Source organism: Macrobrachium nipponense, chromosome 7 (assembly GCF_015104395.2).
Source record: "Macrobrachium nipponense isolate FS-2020 chromosome 7, ASM1510439v2, whole genome shotgun sequence".
Classification (NCBI taxonomy): Eukaryota; Metazoa; Arthropoda; class Malacostraca; order Decapoda; family Palaemonidae; genus Macrobrachium; species Macrobrachium nipponense.
This window is the reverse complement of record NC_061109.1, coordinates 27,585,041-27,602,540: the sequence shown is the minus strand read 5'-3', so window position 1 is coordinate 27,602,540 and position 17,500 is coordinate 27,585,041. Positions and strand designations below refer to the sequence as shown.

At 36.7% G+C, this 17,500-nt stretch overlaps 1 protein-coding gene across 2 annotated transcripts in view; it reads right to left on the bottom strand.

Annotated features, from left to right (window-relative positions):
• Positions 1-17,500, bottom strand: part of LOC135217790 (potassium voltage-gated channel protein Shaker-like) — a 693,892-nt gene that overhangs the window by 634,476 nt on the left and 41,916 nt on the right. The window lies entirely within an intron of this gene.

Sequence of the window (17,500 nt, the reverse complement as noted above, 5' to 3'; positions counted from 1 at the left end):
TCTTAAATCCTCTATGATTCAAATTTCCCGGACTCGACATGGTCGACAGTTACTGTCGTCTAAGTCAAAAATGCGGATATGTACCGGATGTGTGCTTTGCAGTTGGCAATCTTACCAACCAGCGATGTCGGTTTTCTTCGCCCGTCATCCTAACCAGAAAGCGACTTCATCTTCTTTCCTTTTTAAAATGGGAGGCGATGGAATTTCCCCGAATCACTCAACACCAGGAATGTGCACGATTTCGAAATCGGGGTTTTCGATGCCTACCCTTTTTTTTCATTTTTATATTTTCTTGTCTATCAGATTGATTACGAGTTACTTAATCTAACACTGCTTGTTGTAGCACTGCATGAGATCACTTAAAAAGATTATTACATACAGAAAGATGAGTATCTACGCACAGAATCTGGGGTCATATAAACTCACGAATGCATAAACTGTGCCATCAACGTAATGGTAAAATCAGAGGTTAAACATTCAGTTTGATGATCAATAGTGGCGCAAAATTCTTCACTGAAATATCCCCTCAAACGATCTTTCACCTTTTTCCGATTCAGTTTGCCTTCCATTACACAGCTGACTTATTTTCGTTAACCACACACAACGTTCTTTTTCCAAACGTTCTCTTGAATGGGAGACGTTCTGCACACGATGCAAGCTTTGGTTTTAATGGAACATTATGAACCAGAGATGTAAGCTTCAAGTCCGCTCTTTTCCCTTCTCTCTCTCTCGTGCTTCTAACCAGGGAGCGAACGGGACGGTGCGTCTGTGAGCAGGTCGACACGAGGTATGGGAAGCTATCCCCGTGTGTGTGTGAGAGAGAGAGAGAGAGAGAAAGAGAGTATACACAGACTCACACGCGCGCACACACAATTATAGCCTCACATGCACATGGATTTGCGTATATAGTCAGTTTCCCTTTTTGCTTATGCATTCTTATTCTTACACAGCAATTCCTTCTCTGGCGTTGTCTCCGCCTTTCAAAAAGTATAATGATCCAGGAAACTGATTAAGAATTAGAAGTGCCCCTTTGATTCCGATACTGTTTGGTTACAAATCCAGTTTTAATCATGCAACAGCTCATTTGAAAAATCCCCCTGCCCCAAAATAAAAAAAATTAATGGTAATAATTTTGTCTTGAGGATACGCACCTTCACGGCTTAAGAAGATCATGGCTTCTTTTTTCCCTTCCTGTTCTGAATAAACATACACTTGACATTCTTTTCCTATCTGAAATGTATTTATTAGTTCTCTCTCTCTCTCTCTCTCTCTCTCTCTCTCTCTCTCTCTCTCTCTCTCTCTCTCTCTCTCTCTCTCTCTCTCTTTTAAATAATCTTGTGTGAGAGTTTCGATCACCAAAGTATAATCACTACTATAATAATACTATCACTTTCATAATAGTTACCGACGACATGAACGTCATTAACCCTAGGAGACTTTACAGAGATAATGTTGTTCAGACTGAATAAATGACGAGATTTTCATACATGGAGGAATATGGTTCATATTAACAAGATATAATTTCATTGTGAACCCAACTTTCCAATGAGCCATGATAGCAGCTTGAATTCAAATTTTCATCATTTAAACACATTTTCTGTCATTAGGGAGGAAATCAATCATGAAAAACCTATTTTTTCGTCGACATATGAAAGCAAAATTCGTTAAAGAACAACAACAACAACAACAACAACAACAACAATAATAATAATAATAATAATAATAAGAATAATAATAATAATAGTGATGACAAAGCTAAATTCCAAAAATTAATAATAATAATAATAATAATAATAATAATAATAATAATAATAATAATAATATAATAATAGTGATGAACAAAAGCTAAATTCCAAAAATTAATAATAATAAAAATAACTAATAATAATAATAATAATAATAATAATAATATATAATAATAATAATAATAATAAGTAGATATACTTACGGTGAGCAAAGAGACGCCCAAATTTGTCAATTTTGTTGCATTGAATCAGTTTGCATCTTTCGACGAATTTCGCAGGAACTGACGAACCGACTGACGTCATAATATACAAGAAATCCACGAAACGAGAAAATATTTTGTGAAATCCAGACTTGTAAAATTCCCTATATCTGATATTACTGTCCCCCCAATCCACTACCCCCCTCCTTTTCCCCCGCCCCAAAAAAAGATCTAAATTGTAATTCATGTTTAGACTGATTTAATCCAGAGAAGGTGTGCTTCACATCAGATTTTTCTTGTCCTTTTTTGGGGGGAGAAAATGAATTCAAAACAATGAGAGATTTTCATAGTCATTTCACGGGGCATATTCATATAATATGCAGAGAAATAAATGCACACGTATGCACTCATAAAATATTTTTGCTAAATACGCTTCAGGAATGTCCAATCTTATATTTTATTTTTTCTGAGGGGAGAGGGAGCTCGGTTGACGCTTACCCAATAAAGACTCGAAATCTCACCTGAATAATAAGTAGGCAAATGGTAAACGTCGATCATATGTGAAAGCCAAGCCCTACAAAGACATGGCCCTACCGCTGAACGCAGGCTTACAAAGAATCGTTATATTAAAGTGCATACCACACCTTCCCTGAAAAAGAGTGCCACCACGACCGTCCACCCAATGCCCAAGGCTGTGCCTTCGTGATTTTCACTCACATTTATGTTGTTCAGCGTAAATTACAATGCGTATTTATCCCCCCTTTCTTCTTTTCCTTGCTCTACAATGAAAAGAACAACGATGAACGAAACCTCCTCACGGTTCTTGGTCCCTGGGAGTGGCATTGGCCGAATTACGCTAGCCTAAACCAACAAGTTGTCAGCAAAAGATAACAACAACGTTCCGGGCTCGTTTCCTCTCGTTATGATGGCGGTATTCTGTTGCATTTACCCATGTGGGTGTGGTAAGTGTGTTTTAGAGACCGTCATTTGCCGATGTACACACCTGTGACTCCATTCTCCTTAAACACACACACACACACACAGACACACATATAAAAGGACTCGCCACGTTAGGTACACAGAAAACAGTTTACTCTAAATGCATAAAACTACTTTGTTAATGCGCAAAAGCGTAATGAAATTACCAAGACGGTACTGCTTATTAGAGGAAACCGTAAAGTTCTATATTTATGCTCTTGTGTCTTTAGGTGCCCAGTGAAAGAGTTTTATATCCTTCTGATTAGCGCTTTCAGACTCTGCCGCAAGAGCATGCATTTACAGTAAAACAAACCCCTTTTTCATGGAACGATTCTTTACTGCTAAGCTTTTTAGTTATACTCCCCTTTATAGTAAGGGAAAACAGATTCCCTCCTCTTTTCCGCCTTTTCGGTTCTATAATTCAACCAAAATCATTTTTATGAACTTGTTCCATTACGCTTTCTACATTGCCGAGTAATAGTTTCTTTCTCCATTCAACTCCACACTGTTAACGACTGACTTCTTTTAGTTGCTCCGGATGACATGAGAGAGAGAGAGAGAGAGAGAGAGAGAGAGAGAGAGAGAGAGAGAGAGAGAGAGAGAGATTTCACAGATATTGAAAAAGCATAAGTGGAGTAAGGGATGGATAAGTCAACAGCGATAATGGAATGCAATTAAAATCTTTCAAAAATGATGAGCGAGCACATCCAATACAGAGAGAGAGAGAGAGAGAGAGAGAGAGAGAGAGAGAGAGAGAGAGAGAGAGAGAGAGAGAGAGAGAGAGAGAGGGTGAACAATCACCCATTAACGTCATGGGAAAATGAATAAAAGGAAACTTAACCGTAACAAATTCGGCGACGAATAATGGGTTTCTAAAACTGCAAGTAGTTTATTTCTCATGAAATGGAGCCTCTTGTGAAGGAGTTTGTTCAGTGTCTAGTATATACAGTTAAGCTATTTACGAGAGTAATTCTGAGATCTTCCATATGCGTTTGATTCTTTACATTTCCGTAAGGACACAATACAGTTACTGAAATTCATTTCTGCACCCCTTTTGCAGCGACATGGAACTACCATTTTGAGAAAACCTGATGGCACTGCTTAAAATAGTGATTTCGCATTTTCTACTATTTTGTGCTGTAGCATCTTACATATCTCTATCTGTCTAATCTTTGACAAAATGGTTAACTACTGTCAATCAATCAACACGGTCGATTTTAAACACTGTTCAACATACACACAAATTTTTTTAAAATAATTACAGTCTGAAATACAACGTATGTGTTTTGTGAAATTTGGATGTCCTGATAGTCTCGCTAGTTGGCCTGTGGAATTTCGGATTTGCAAAGTGACACATGACACAATATATATATATACATATATAATATATATAAATATAATAATATATATATCATATATATATATAATCAATTATATATATAGTATAATATTATTATATATATATATATAAAACAACTGGGGAGACAATGGCCCACGGCAGACTTAGCACTGGAGCTTCACACGAATCTTATGTCCATATTTAGTTGATGAGCTCCATCTCAGCAGTGAACCTCACGAATGGAAAAGCCTAACATTACTAAAGATATTTTTTGTTCTCGTAATACATGTAAGTCAGTCAGTCAAGTGACTTTCTTTCCTCCTGCAAGAACCCATAACCCATTCCCAAACGGAGGGTTGTGTTGCTATTTTCGAGTTGTTTGTTTTGAATCGTGCTCATTTTCCTTCCCTACTCCTTTTCTTAACATTTTCTTGTGTTTTCTTTTCTTTCCTCTGGTCTCGATGAAGTGTCAGCCGGTCTGACGACCCTTCCGATTTTTCACATTCAGCATACGACACAAATGACTTTATGACGTCACCAAGATAATAGGGATCCATAATTAAAATACTTATAATTTATTAAGAAATCGTATTATCATCACAACATGAAATTTCTGATTTTATATAAACATACATATACATGTATTCCTTTATCATTAAACCATTACCCAGCAGAGAAATTGGCCCCATATGCATGATACTGACAACACATAGATACTTACTGGTACGACGTATGTATATATATGTATGAGTATATACTCGTATGTGTGTGTGTGTGTGCAACGATGAAACTCATCAGTTTAAAGATAAAATTTCGTGTTGGTTTCATCCCCTTTTCCTGCCGAGAGCAGCCAGATTCTCTGAACAGCAGCACCAATATGAAGTAAATGTGCCTCGCTGTCAAACTTCTTAGTTCCCGAGATCCTTCATTCTTCACACCATCGGACTGTGGAGGCTGCTCCAGAAATTATAGCGATGACGCAACGATTACTACCGTAATACAATTCAACTTGCATTTTAGTATTTTACTTGCTTATTTATTTATCCATCATCTTTTTTTTTTTTTTTTTTTTTTTTTTTTTTTTTTTTTTTTTTTTTTTTTTGCATAACTAATCTCCTCTTTCTGTATTTCCAATTACCTTCTCACACTTGTCTCAAACGTACGCCATACTCTTGAATTTTAAGTCAATGGCCCCTTCGGGCCTAGTCCATATGAATGAATAGGATTCATTTTATGAATAATAATTATGTGATGTGTGTTGATTACCTACTATTCAGTACTCGTAAAACCTCTTAAAAGTCGCATTTCAATCTTTATTCGAATGATCGTTTCTAGCTGATTAACAGCAAGAGTCAATGGCCGAGCAACCTTTTGCTTTATTGTAGCCCAGGTCCAACAAAATGAAGAAAATATAGAAAAAAAGGTGTAGCTTTACGCAACGAAAGGATGGAACTGACCTTTCTGTCTCTTGAAGGAAGGAGGGTTATTAAAGTAGGGAAAACCGAAGGATGAAGAGAATTCTAACGTTTGAAAGGCAGTAGAAGAAAAGTACCAGTCACTAAACCGTGCCATTCTAAGGGGCTTACTAAACTACGTATTCTAATTATTGATTTCACAAGGAGAGACTAAAAAATATTTTAAAATCAAGCCAAAGCCTAAGCGTGAGGAAGGGATTGATAATTTTATGATTCTAAATAACCCCGATACCTAATACCTAATCAGGATTATAAACAGCTCTTTGGTATGATCACCTGCCATTCCCTGTCAAGGCCTTATAATGGAAATTGGAAGGAGGGAGACAGGGACCTTAAAAACCCTTCGAAGATAACGAATATTGATAGGAAAATCGGTAAACGAGAGAGAGAGAGAGAGAGAGAGAGAGATTGGTTGGTTGGTTTTATAAAATTTAGGTGTAACACCAAGCACTGGGGCAGCAAAGGCCATTCAGCGCTTAGGGGAGAGAGAGAGAGAGAGAGAGAGAGAGAGAGAGAGAGAGAGAGAGAGAGCCCAGAATTTTAGGGCGATTGATAATTTCTCTCTACATTTTCTGATTCAATAAGGGCAATACTTATGCAAGAGACCAGCTACAAAGTCTGGACTGGAAAACCCCTGGAAATAAAAACTCTTCTCTTACTGGAGTGAAAGCCATTTATCAAGTTTTGAAACTGCTGCAATAAGATATAACTCATGGCTCTTCTCGGACGATCTTTCTGAGCTACAACTATATGTAAAGAAATGTTGAATTCACTATTAAACACTTATACATGTTAACTTTAATTTTTTGGCGAGTGCAAAGGCTTTCACAAACTGGAACTGTTAACCCTAGTTTTGTGAAATAAGCAAATCTGCGCTGTAACCGAACGCACAAATTTCACCAAGCACCTGCACTCGCGTTCCAATTATTATGAATTCATAAAATAAAGGCTTCAAACGTGTTGGGCAAACGAGTGTTACCATAAATTTATTCTAATCATATGAAAGTAAAAAATTGAGACAAATTGCAAATGAGGTTAGCTTTCAGAATATGGAGAGCACCTTAACGCTGCACTGTTTAAATTGTGTTGCAATAAAGTTTTGATCTAGCATAATACGAATGATGAAAAAATAAGGAAACATTTACAGAATTGAAAATACAGAAATATTACCGAAGAAAAGGAAACCATTCTCATGGGTGGGGTGGAAAAGATCTTAGTTCATGAAGTATATAATAAAATGTCCTAATAGAATCTATGAATTTGTTCTCATGGTTTTAAATCTCAAAGGGCTTTTCTTCATATGAGGAGATATTGCAGAAACACAAATAAAGTCATTTAAACTGTGCCAAGAAAACCTGTAGTTACTGTTCTTGAGTTTTCTATTATGTCAAAAGGTCATCACCGAATGCCTCTAATGTAGCAGACGATAATCTTCAAATGTGAAGACAAAGTTGGTGTTATGACACCGCCCGTCATGCAAAAGAATCTTCCAGTGAGAATTGCCTTAAATTCAATCCAGCCAAGAAGCATAACAAAGAACGAAGTTACTTGATTATGAGAACAATATTTCAAACAAGGAAGAATATGACCGTACATATATTTAGCCATTGCAATATCAAAATGACATGAAAAACGAAACAAAGAACTAACCCCAATAGCAAAATATTGATAAATAAAAGAGGAGGCTGGATAAATTGTCGTCAGAGAAAAATATTACTAGTAATTTACATGCTTCAGTGAACAGCTCTTCTGGTGCGTATAAAGGGCACACAAAAATACTATGAAATGAACGGTAAGAGGTTGATGGATAAAAGGTAGAAAATATAAAATTATTGGGGAAACAGCAGCTACTGTGTTTGGCAGAATTAAACCTAATACCAAATACAAGATCTCATGAAAGAAAGCTCTAAAAAGATAATAGATAACATAAATATGGAGAAAGTTTAAATCGAGTGTGCGATAGCAAAGGATCTTGCTGATTATTTTTTACTTTTCTGTTTTACAAGACAAAGTTTCTTTGCTCATACGTTGATACAAAGACATTCGCTAAACGTATTTTCATGAAAAAAAGAATCAATCCCAACTGCAATAACTGACTGTTCTCCTTTTGGAAATCCTTAACGCAATCACTTTTTACATGCGCTACCCTACGAGCAAAGAAATCTCTTTAGAACAAAAAATACGGAACTAAGTTACAAGCCTTAGGCCCTGTCTCATGTATTTGCAAAGGGCTGCATGCCGAATGGCATGCTTCGGTAGACGCCCATTGTAGTACTTGTCAGATCCAATGTTACATAATTTCTGGTGAGGCAATCACATGTATAAGCGAACAAATAAATGGCGTCATAATATATTTTATATATATATTACATATTATATATATATATATATATTATATATATATATATATATATATATATATATATATATATATATATATATATATATATATATTTGGGGAGGGGGGGGGGGGGGGGGGAGTCTACATATCATAACTTGACGAAAAGAAGATCGAGATCGATAGAAAGACTTGGGCAATACCTGTGATTAAGAAGTATCAGAGAGCCTTGACGGGTGAAGGCTGTAATGTGAATCTACTTGACAAACTGCCTTCGCCCCATCAGAAGTTGATAAATGGTCACATGATGACGGTATGACCCTATCATGAGAGTCCCTGGCGACGATTAATGATTGCTGCTCGATGAGTCACTGGCCGATATTACAAGATGAGATAGTCGTCACTCACTCTTACGCTCCTTGCAGGGATGGATGCTCACCCGTTAACAATAAATATTAAGGTGGGCCATACTTCATTAAGACAAAATTGCTGCTCGATGCTAGATGCGTAAACGCAATTACTCTCCTTGTATACGTACATACAGACAACACCTGTCTTACATTCAAAAATATTTTTTTTTACTGTAACCATCTGTCAGTACTGAATAGTTTATGTAACAATTTAATTAACAGAACTCAGATAAGGCTTTTTTTTAAATACCATCCTGTTATGCATAGTAATGTGCCAGCAGCTCAAAGACTGCGCTTTTTACATCAAAATATCTCTTACGTCAATGCCGGAACAAATGATACAACTGCTATACTGTTAAATACTTATTCTTTCTAATAAGTCATGTATCAATTTGCGATAAATATAAAACATTAACTAAAGCTTATTGAACAAGTCTCAAGTATTACATTGTCTTATCTTTGGAAAAGAAATTGAATGACTAAGCAACTCGCAAAAGACGTAAATGAAGAATATATTGAACCCCCCCACCCCCAACATGCAACCCACAGGTGATGTCAAGGATTGATTACCCCCTCTCTGATCTCAGAAAGATCATGCTATCGAAAATTTGAGGAGATCCATCATTTGCCATAAGGCAAGGGATCGAGTTGAATCTAGTGTCAACACTCTATTGGGCAAAGATAGAAAACTCGCCGCCCTGTTATATGAGACTTCTCTGAAGGTCCATAATGGAAATGGGAAGGAGGAGGCTTCAGCTAATTTCTTCTAAATCATGAAGTCAAGGCTACTGGTAACACTGAAGCCATAAAATACGATGAAGAAATTGATGTCTTACTCTAACTGATAATTTTCAAGATTTATAATGCAATGAATTAATCGTGAAGAGGTGACAAAACATTATCGCTTACGAAGAAAATTTATATCTTATGATGACATTTCAATTTTAAGTTTTCACATACAATAGATTTAAATGTCTGGATCAATTGATAACAACGGAGCGCGCACCTATATAAATAACAATTTTAAAAGAAAAGTAATGCGAATGGACTATCATCATACGACACGACATCAATGCTCCTGCTCACTCACAACATTTTTCAGCTTTTGAAGATCAAGTCACTACGTTATTTATAACTACCTTTAAATCAGCTCACCTCTTTTGCAAAGGAGAGATATAAATCGCGATGACCTTGTGAGCGGTTATCTTTACGCAGCGCGATAATTATAGCCGTGATTTTTCAACACTAGCAATTAATAGGGTATGCTGTCGTCGAGTACTTTAAAGAAAGAATATTAAATATCCGTTCATCTGTAAATTCTTTTCTCTTGATTTTTTCCTGAAATAATGGTTACTTGTTACAAAACATTAGAGAATACTAATATAATCAGTACGCTCAGGCAGTGCCAACCCCCAAGGTAAATGGCATCAAATCAACCGCTGGTTTCTTAGTCCAAATACTAAAATAGCATGCGTCAGAAGAATCTTGAGTGATATAGGAAGTCAAACTGATAGGAATACTTCGTACTTCTCGTTGTCTGGTGGAGAAAATCGTTCCTTTGCGACACAGAATGATGTACTTCATCTCTTACTCAACTTGGTGGCATCTTTATTACATTCTGGTCTGGCAGGATAAGTATTTAAATCTTCCCAATTCCTCAATAACTCAGGTGATTATCATTGGTTTGAAAGTTATTTTTGGAATCTTTAAGAGAACAACGCTATTTCACTACATCACGAAGAATCGGTAAGGCAAGAGGCTCGACCCACCTCAAGCGACGAGCAGTTAAAACCAACTTTAGATCTCCTTCCTAAATGGAAATTTACTGCGCGTTTCGTGACGTATGACACGGACACAAAGTACGTTCACTTTCAGATATATATATATATATATATATATATATATATATATATATATATATATATGTGTGTGTGTGTGTGTGTGTGTGTGTGTGTGTGTATGTGTGTGTATGTATAACTATATATATATATATGTAGAAATTTTTTTGTTAAAACAGGATGCGTCTCAAGTATAAAAGGCCTATTAAAACCCTCTGGTTTAAAGCTAAGGACTATATTTCGGTGTGCACTGCCTCCCACCCCTATCAAGTAGTGAATGACAGAAGTTACATTTGCGAAATATATAGTGGGAGATATGGCATTAGGTGATGCCTCGGGTCACCGCTAAGCCTACGTTGGATCTGTCAATGTCTTAAAACCTGATAAAAAAGATAAAATCGACTTCCTAGTAACATTTTATAAATTCATTGTTAACAACAATTAGAAGAAAGACGAAATATGTCTTAAGGGAATACATCTAAACATCCTAACCAGACACACCAACACATACCCCCGCCTAAAAGATTTATGATAAGTATAAACTCTCTCCGCAAACTAGACGTTATAATCACTAGATCAGATAAAGATGGTAAAATTGTATTAATGGAAAAGAGTTTCTACTAAGAAAAGATCAGTGAACTTTTAAATGATACAACTACCTATGAGAAATTAACAAAAAACCAGAGCCATAATGTCCCAATAGATTTGTTTGGAAAAACCAGAAAGATCGGTAAAAATAAGAAAAATGTAGAATTTGGAAAAATTTAAAGCAATCAATCCAAAATCACCTTACTTCTATTGCCTCCCCAAAACCCACAAAGATAACATCCCGTCCGTCCTATAATCCCGTGTGCTGGAGCTTTTAACTACAGACTTTCAAATGGTTAGCCGAGTTCCTACCCACTTTTTAGGAATTTTTTCCTAGTCATATAAAACATACAGAAGACTTTCGCAACAAATTTAAGTCAGCAATTGTCCCGGTACATAACATAAAACTTCTCAGCCTAGACGTAGATTCCATTTTCACAAAAGTATGCATAAAAGATGTATTAACGTGTCTCAAAAATAAACTTGATCCATTTGCTAACCACTTCCCTATTGAATTGAATAAAATAATGCAACTTATAAAGCTCTGCGTCACTAATAATGTCTTTTTTTTTTGGTGATAACTTTACCATCAAGAATTTGGTTGCAGTATGGGGAATCTGCTCAGTCCTGTGCTAGCCAACTTATATATGGAGTATTTCGAAACAGTTATTATAAACCCTTTCAAACCTGCAGATATGATTTGGCTTCGTTATGTAGACGACTTCTTAACATACTGGAAAAGTGAGTGGGGCGATTTTGATGTTTTCCTATAAATATTAAATTTCCGAATACATTGGAAACCGGTTTCTAAAGACGTAGTAGTATATTAAATCCCCTGTAGGGATTGTGAAAGTCATACTATGGATTCACAGGAAAATCTCTCTCAGAAAGATTAACTCAACATAAGCTCTCAGTTAGACATGGACACCATATTTCGGCAATTTTCCATCATATAAATAACACGAACCATACCATGGATTGGGACTCATCCCAAAATTTATACAAAACAGGCTGTCAATACAAGTGTCAGATGGTAGAATCATCACTGACAAAACAAGATAACAAGATCAACCTTTCCAATGGAGCCTGGGACTCTGACCATATAGACAATATCTTCCTTAAGGCATAGATGAAGCAGATTAAGACAATTGACAGAAACAACATCGGTGTAGCAGTGACCCCTGGCATCACCTAAGGGAATATTTCTCAATATATATTTAACAAATGTAACTTCTGTCATTCAGTATTTAATAAGGGTGGAAGTCAGTACACCAAAATATAGTCTTTAGCTTTTACACCATGGTGTTTTAATGAGCTTATTATATTTTATAGTATATATATATATATATATATATATATATATATATATATATATATATATATATATAAAATGCTTGCGTGTATTTCCAAAATCAGTATTTCTATAATATGATAATTTAGTCCAAAACTCGTTAATGCTCACTAGACAAATTGGAAAGGGCTTAAGAGAAACTGTGAGACCAATAATACTTGTGTGATAGTTTGAAATAAAGGAATTACATGACATTAGAGGAGATTAATTAGCCAGTAATATACTATTACTGTCGTGTTCCCGACACCAAATCTCTCTTCCCCAGTTTAATATTTGTGATGGTAAAATAATATGAAGTTAACATTTTATCCATAAAAATGCCCGATGCTCAAATATTTCTGAGGAATGAACAACACATTTATTTTGTCTCAAATGAAAAGCCGAGAGAGATTCTGTTACGTAAGAAATTGGATTTTAAGAACGACTAGGAAAACCAGCAAGGAAGGCCGTTAATGACAGTCTACAAACAAAACAAAATAAATGTAGAGAAGACTTAGGGGATTAGCTTGTTATCATATCACAAAAATCGTTGAAGCGATGACTAAAATTACCATTTACATAATAAAGATTCATTATGTAAAATAGCGGCATACGGACGAACAGCTTAATATAGACAAAATTCAAAATGAATGAAAAGGGAAGGAAAAAGTAGCTTGTCCCCATAAATACTGAAGGGAAGCTTAATTTCTAAACATCGAAAAGTGAAGAAATTATCACTAACAAATGATTATCTGGAACAAACATAATTAATAATGTTGGAAAATTCACGCTTGAGATTTTATTGCCAAAATTTACTAACCATACTGATGAATATCAATACGCTCCGACCGCAGGTAAGGGTCGAAACTTCAAAAATAATATAGTAAAAACAAAATTGCTATGATTATATAATTATTGTTCGAGGAGAACCGTCGGAAGTTGAAGGATTAACCCGGCTCTCTCGAATTCCTAATCCTACACTTAACCGACTTTAGTGGGTTAAGCAGCTACAACTCAGAACATAAAAAGGCATTAAGCATTAGTTGGAAACAAATTATTAAGATTATGATTTAAGCATTCAATGCACTTACTACGAATCACGTAAATACACGCAAGAAATTTGCTTCAAGAAATCGAGGCACATATTAATTGTGATTTATGTACTTTCATGAAAGATATTAACTTTAATACAAAATCAGGAATAACAGGAAAAACACCAAGCTTCCTCATGGGGATAAGGGTGTATACTCCCTAGATAGAGAAGAAGTATCTACTACATACAAGATTTCGCTACAATTTCCGAAGGAAAGATAGCGTCTAGATGAATGAGATCTCACCCCATCCCCCTAGGGCCCAGCCCATTATCGAAAGCAGATTCAAAAATGTTAGCAGGAACACAATAAAATCCAGTCTGCAATCTCTCAGACTGGGCGGGCGTCCTCTCATTACGAGATCGGTTGGCCGTGGCCTATCACCAATATACAGTTGTGGACCCATCCACCAATCGCCTTCGTCGAAGGCCAAGGCCAATCATGGGTCTCCATAACCTTGTTAAGTTATCCGACCTGGAGGAAAAACCCCCACGGGCTCTCTCTCTCTCTCTCTCTCTCAAGTCTGTCAGCTCCTTAGGGAGGTGCACAGCATAGAGAGATATGATGACTTTGGTTCGTATTTGTATCAAAGATAAAAAAGGGGGAGGGGGGTCCTCAAAAGTACCACCTCTTGTTCGGGTATCGCATTCATTTTGGCTTTAAATATTTCTGACAAACTAGTTCTTCTCAGTTGCCGTCAGTACGGATAACTTTCAAATTCCCTCTAATTCTTTTTTTAATGTATCTACATTACTCCTCTATAAAAAGTTTGGGTCATTTTAGACTGATAACATACAGGACGATTCCACAACGTTTTAATTCGACTCCTACGCAGTCACCGCGCACAAGCACGTAAAAGAACACACAAACAGGCATATAGACATACATAGTACATACATACATACACACACACACACACACACACACACACATATATATATATATATATATATATATATATATATATATATATATAATATATATATATATATATTGTTACGCGTGGCTGGGTGAGGCTTAACATTTACTCTAAAATTAACTGGCATCGAACAAGACTGGGTGCCACGCAAGTAACAAAAGAGAAAAGGGAAAAAAAGTATAAAAAATGATGGATTTAAGGGAAATGAAAAGTTACATTTAACTAATATTATTATTATGTCAATCAGAAGAATTTTACCCAAGAGCTGAAGGCACTAGCTCTGTGGCACTGAGGTTACGTTGATTAACAAATCAAATTGTGCCACTATGAAAACTCCAGAAACTGTTTCATGAAGAACACGGAATTTAAAGGAATAAAATTTTGTCAATTATCACCAATCATAAAATAACAGTTATCAGCAGCTCTTCAATTCTCCACCCTGGGACTTAGAAATAGATGGCTGTATGGATCACTTTGGCACCGTGGAATATGAGTGAGGTGCACAACATCTGGCATTCTCCTGATTCTGCAAATTAAGGATGCACTGTAATTATCGATCTAAAACACATTTTATGTAACTGGGATTTGCGTAAGGCAGAGAATGTAAGTAACTTAACACTGTTACGAATTATCAATATAAATGAACACTTCTAGTTACAAGTCACTAATATTTCTTCACTTCACTTTTTCCACTGGCCTGCGCTGTTTTCAAGGTCTAACATATAATACCTGGTTTTAGGCCAGTTTTTTGCACTGAATCTAAAATTCATGCTCATTTCACTCAATCAGATCAAGTTAATGAAATATTAGCACATTAAAAATATCCTAAATTCTGCTCTATTTGTATGTAAATGAAACACAATATTGAAAATAATAGACTGATTTATTCACAGAAGGCTACAAAATATTTTAAATAGATAGCAAGAAGAGTATAATGAACTAAGGAAGCTACTCATGGATGAATGGTCTCTATAGGAACTTCTGTTTGTGCAAAGCAGACTCCACATCCCTCTTCAGGCACCAGCAGTAGGCGGCCAGAAAGTTGACATTCCATTGGCCTTGATAGCGTTCCTCCATAACACTGACATAAGCACACCAAGTTGGCAGAAATTCTCCATTAACTCATCAACCACTTTCTAATACTGGGAACTTCTGTGGTTGCCAAGGAAGTTTGCAATGACTGACTTCAGGGACAACCAGGCAGAGAGTTCAGCAGGATTCAGTGCATCATCAAAACTACCATCCTTGATGAGTTCCCTTATTTGAGGACCATCAGATATAGCTGCCATAAGTTCCCCAATGCTTTTTTGTTGAAACTTCTCATGGAGGAAAGCAAAACCTCTACCTTCCTTGTCCAATGCCTTTACAAAGTTCTTCATGAGACTGAGTTTGATGTGCTGGGGTGGAAGCAATATCTCGCTCGGTTTAACCAGAGGGTGGGACAGCACGTTGTGTAACCCAGGTTTTAATCCTTGTCTTGATGGCCACTCTTGTCTTACTGGTCATCAGCAAGGCTATTCCATAAGCACAGAAATCATAGATACTTTGTGTAACCACCTTGAAGTCCAAGAATGAGTCCAACAACTTCCACAGATGAACCCTTTATGTTCCTGGTAGTTCAGAGCAGACAACAGACGTTCCATGCTTTTGTGGGATTCTTTCCTTTCAACAGAGTGCCCAACAGGGATCGATGAAAACTTATTTCTGTTATTCAGAAGAACTGCCTTGAGACTTCTGTTAGATGAGTCAATGAAAAGTCTCCATTCCATAGTATCATACTTCAGACCAAGTAATTCAATCAGGTCAGCAATATTGTCACAGTAGACCAGAAGATGCTTCATCAAACGTGAAGAATTTTCTAAATTCTCTCTCGCAGTCCCGATACCAATAGAATGTTGTTCCTGGTGCCAGCAGATGTTTCTCTCAAAGACGAGAACCCAGTAGCTGGGCAGACTCCTTTGAAAGGTTCAGGTCTCATATCAGGTCACTGAGTTCGGCTTGGGTAAAAGGCACCGGTTAGTCGTCCTCTTCTGGCCTGTATGCACCACACTCAACTGTATCGTCATGTCACTAGATTCAGAATCAGAACTATATTCCATGTTGACATTTAGTTCAGGAACCAGAAGATCAGGGCCATGGGGGACTTGCTTTATGGCAGAAGGAACATCAGGGTATTGAACATGGTACTTGTTATTGTGATTGATGCCTTTAAGATTTGTCATGCAAAAGTAGCAGTCAGTAACGTGATATTTCCTTTCCCTCCAACCCATTGGGGCATCAAATGGCATACTCTTCCTTTTCTTGTTCCTCCAATCCTATAAGTTCTCTACATTATGTTTTGCTGCAGATACGGGGAGCGAATGGCTTATCCTGGTCTCCAAGTTTGACTCCAAAGTAAGCTCAATATGCCTTCTTCACAAAATGTGTGATTTTTGCTTGACAGTCTGGAAGAACCACATGTCCGCAGATGTAACAGAACCTATTAGGATGGTTTTTACATTTCCGATCCATTTTTATACACATCTGAACCTGAAAAGAGAAATAAAAATAATTATTAAAGGTTACCCACGACCCAGTTTTGCAAAATCAAAGCCCACAAACACTTAGATAATTGCAATATTTTGGAAAACTATGCTGGAATAGAAATAGACTATATCTTAGAAACCAGACCTGACCCAGGAAAATGAAATGTAATTTTTAATTCAGCATGCAAAAAGGGTCCTAAATCAGTTGGAAAACCCTTGACCTTTGTAAAAAAAAAAGAAAAAAAAAAAAAAAAAAATAAAAAGTTTTGAAATGCAGGCCAGTGTTCTCTTAAGGAGATGCAAAGGGTAGTTTGCATTATATATGTGAGAGGAGACAGTAATTAAGGAAGGAGAAGAATTGTGCATTGGGCAAATTTCAAAACCAAACGTACCTTGTGTTTTGACAATCGTAGTCCTGAGTAGAGCCAAGCGTGGGTCATGAGTTTAGGGGGAGAGAGGAGTCTTGACCCGGGACAGTGAGAGGGGGTGTGTGAGACCGGGAATCACCCCGGTGTGAACAGTGCTAAGTCTGCTAGGTGAATAATCAAGAGAGTCTGACTTGCTGCTACAGCCACCTTATTCTTCTTTCTTCCATGTCTCTTGTTTTTTTCACAACTTGGTGCTGGCTTTCTTGAGGTGTTGACAGTTGTCTGGAAATGAGATTTGTACGACAGCACCAGGTGTGGATAAAGTATGACAATGGGGGGTCCATTTAGCTGTAGGA